At 39.8% G+C, this 3,922-nt stretch overlaps 1 pseudogene; it reads right to left on the bottom strand.

Annotated features, from left to right (window-relative positions):
• Positions 1-400: 400 nt before the first annotated feature.
• Positions 401-890, bottom strand: LOC107181828 (annotated as a pseudogene).
• Between the last annotated feature and the right edge of the window lie 3,032 nt (positions 891-3,922).

The raw sequence follows: 3,922 nt of genomic DNA, 5'->3' as shown, positions 1-3,922 counted from the left end.
TTGTTTGCAACTCATGACTTTTCCTGGCTGCTTGGTTGTCCTTTGTGTAGGTGCGCTGGCGGAGAGGCCGTAGAAGTGCCCATAGCTGTCTCGTTGGCTGTCTCTCCAGCCCAGCCCCAGGCAGAACAGACTCCCCTCAGGATTACTTTGGTCTCAGTACTTGGTCCTGGGTTTCATCAGCCTGGGTTTCTTCCCCTGGTGTGGCTGATCTGAGTTTCACAAAAAAGCCTGGCGGATGCTGGCTGTGATGAGCCTCATTGAAGAGTTTTTTTTTGTTTTTTTTTGTTTTTTTTTTTTTTTTTTTATGCAGAAAGGAAGAGCCCTCTTAGAACCCTTCTCCTCTTCCCTCTCCCCATCTCCTCCCCCCCATTCACCTCCTCCTCCTCCTCCCAGCCCATGGTCACTTCTTCTCTAGCTGCTCCAGCAGAGGGTTGCCTTCTGAGTCGGGGGTCTTAATGTTGTCAGTCCTAATGATGCAGGTGGGGTGATGCTGGTTGAGCATCAGGATGAGCTGCTGCCGCTCCTGTTTCAGCTCCTCCATCTGGGTTTTCAGCTCCGCATTTATGAGCCCCAGCCACTCAGATTCCCGCTGCAGAAACTTCTTCTGCTCCTTCTTCTTGTTCAGGCATCAGGCTTCCCCCACTTTGTTCTTTTCCTGGTGCCTTTTCCTCCACTCCCCTTCCTTGTTGGGCTTACTTTTCACAGGTTGAGGCTTCTTGCCCAGTTTCACCTCCAGGAGGCGCAAATGGGGGATCATGACCCCAATGTTGTGGATGTCAGCTTATTTCAGCTCCTAAGCAGTCAGGGCCGAGCCCTGGCAGAGAGCCCGCTGTCATGGAAGGGTCCAGGATCTGCCCAGGCATCATAGCAGGAGTGGCAGTCCAACCCTACAGAAGCCTCAGGCGGAGGTGGCAACCCTGGGGCCTGGGCCAGGCTGCAGGCGCCAGCCCCACCCTGCAGTATCCACCACTACCAGCGCCTCCCGTTTCAGCTGCTGAGCATCCCTCCAGCAGGCTGTGGTGGGCGGCCTGGGTCTCTCTTTTTGAGGAGATCAATCCTGGGGCTCTGCCTGCCTGCCTCATGACCCCTAACCTGCCTTCCTGATTGCCTCAGCCACTCGCCTGCCTGCCTGATGCCCCTAACCGCTTGCTGGGGGTGGGGCCAGCCCGGGTGAGGCTCTGTGGTGGTTCTGGTCTCTGGTTGTTCTGGTTGTTCTGCTGTTTCAGTCGCTGGGCTTTGATTATATAGGATTTGTAAAAAGTTCTTTATACATTATGAATATAAGTACCTCAGATATATGATTTGTTAATATTGTTTCATCTTTTGTGGGTTCTCTTTTTACTTCCTGGATACTACTATTTGCAGAACAAAAGTTAATCACTTTGTTAAAGTTAATTTTTTTTTCTTTTCCTTCATTTTTTGTTGTTGGTGGTGGTTGTGCTTATATTGTATCTATGAAACCATGAGCTAACCCTAGGTCACAGAGATTTATGCCTGTGTTTTTTTCTGAAAGGCTTATATTTTACCTCTTCCATTCAGGTCTATGATCCACTTTGAATTAAGTATTGTGTATGGTATCCAAATTTATTCTTTCAAATGTGAACATTCAGTGATTCCAGCACAACGTGTTGAAAAGATTATTATTTTTCCATTGAATTATTCTAGCACACTTGTTAAAAGTCAATTGACCATAAATGTAAGGATTTGTGTTTGCATTCTAAATTCTAATGATCTATCTACCTTTATGCCAGTACCACAAATTCTCAATGACTGTAGCTTTGTAGTAAGTTTTGAAATCAAGAAGTCTGATATCTTTAATTTTGTTATTTTTTAAGGTTGTTTGGACTATTCTAGGTCTTGAAATTCCATATGAGCTATAAATCAATTTAGAGAGTGTTGCAATTACAACAAAATTTCATGTAATCTGATTCATGAAAATGGTAACAATTGCTTTTATTTATTTCATAATTTTTATAAAACAAGTGTTCCACTTCTTTTGCTAAATTTGTACTTAAACATTTTATCCTATTAAACGATATTTTTTTTATTGATTTCAGAGAGGAAGGGAGAGAAGGAGAGGAGAGATAAACATCAATGATTAGAGAAAATCCTTGATCAACTGCCTCTGCATACCCCCTACTGGGGATCAAGCCTGCAACCCAGGCAAGTGCCCTGCCCGGGAATTGAACCATGACCTCCTGCTTCGTAGGTTGACGCTCAACCTCTGAGCAAGCATTTTATTCTTTTGATGTTATTTTTAAAAGAATTAGATTTTAATTTCATTTTCTGATTGCTCAGTAAAGATATATAGATATAAAATTGGTGATTTTATATTGTCTATGTATTTTCAAATGTTTATCTTAAAATCATTTCAAATTAACAAAATGTTTTAAAAGCGGTCCAAAGAATTTCTATTTACCTTCAGTGATCTGTTCTCATTATTAACATTTTTTCAAAACCTCAGTACAACTTTCAAAACCAGGACATTGACATTTGTACAGTATCATTAAATAATCTAAAGACTTTAATCAAATTTTACTAGTTGTCTTCTGGATATACACTTTCTGGTCCATAATTATATCCAGAATTAAATATTACATGAATTGGAGGAGTTAGTCTTTCCTCCAATCTTGGAAAATCAAGTAATTTTTATTTGTCTTTACGACCTTAATACTTTTGTGTGTGTGCACATTTTTGTTATTTTATTTTTTTAATAATTTTACTGAGGTATATTGATCTACAAAGAACTGTACATGATTAATGCATAAATATTATTAGACTGGACATATGCAAATACCAATAATATTACCATCACAATCAAGGGAATAGACATATACTCCACCTCCCAAAGCTTCCCTGTGTTCTTTTGTTTTAATTGTTTGTTTGTTTTTAATGTGGGCAACAACACTTAACATGAAATCTACTTTTTTTTTTTAATTCAAAGGTCAGTGACTCAATGGTCCAATTTATGCCACAGTAGAAATTTATGCTCATTTTTTTCCATCTAGGCAAAACCACACTGATAAAGGTTGCAATAAGCAACCAGATATGAGACTACAAAGTTACCACTGAAAGGATGAGGCTTGTTCCAATTCAAAGATTTTCTGAATAAGTGAAATATGAAAGCATCAATATTGAAACTGACAAAGATCCCTCCATCTCAGTCTGCACATGATGAAACTAAAAAAGACAGGCAAATCCAAAATGTTTGCTACAAAACAAAATATTACAGCTTCCCATGATAAAAAGATTGTCACTCTGAAAGAGTTCACAAATTTTCAAAAAATACTCCTCAAAGAGATGGGGTTATTTGAAGATGAAGGAGTCAAAAGTAAAATTCTATCTTATAGCTTGTGCTTTCACTTTTCGACCTGTATAGAATTAGAAATAACATTGTCAGAAGCTGGAAACATTTGTACAAAAATATGCTAGTAACTGGATAATGATGCCATTGACCTCATTTTGTTTAAGTTGCTACTTCTTTTTTATTGTTTAAAGTATTACAAATACTAGTAGTACGTATCTCTCCTTTCCCCCCCACTGATCTCTCCCTGGACTCCCCCACCTCCCTGCACATGCCATTACTCCCCCCACCCAGTGTCTATATTCATTGGTTATGCTTATATGCATGCATTTAAGTCCTTCGATGATCTCTTGCCCCATAAAACCTCCCCTGCCTTCCCGTTGTAGACAGTCAGTTCAATGCTACTTTGTCTCTGTATCTATTTTTGTTCATCAGTTTATGATGTTCTCTATATTCCACAAATGAGTGAGATCATGTGATATTTATCTTTCTCTGACTGGTGTGTTTCCCTTAACACAATGCTCTCCAGTTCCGTCCATGCTGTTGCAAATGGTAAGAAGTCCTTCTTTTTTACAGCAGCATAGTACTCCATTTTCTAATCCAGTGATTCCCAAAGTG

Source organism: Myotis davidii, unplaced genomic scaffold (genome assembly GCF_000327345.1).
Source record: "Myotis davidii unplaced genomic scaffold, ASM32734v1 scaffold2894, whole genome shotgun sequence".
Taxonomy (NCBI): domain Eukaryota; kingdom Metazoa; phylum Chordata; class Mammalia; order Chiroptera; family Vespertilionidae; genus Myotis; species Myotis davidii.
The sequence above is the reverse complement of the archived record's forward strand: the minus strand, read 5'-3'. Positions and strand labels throughout refer to the sequence as shown.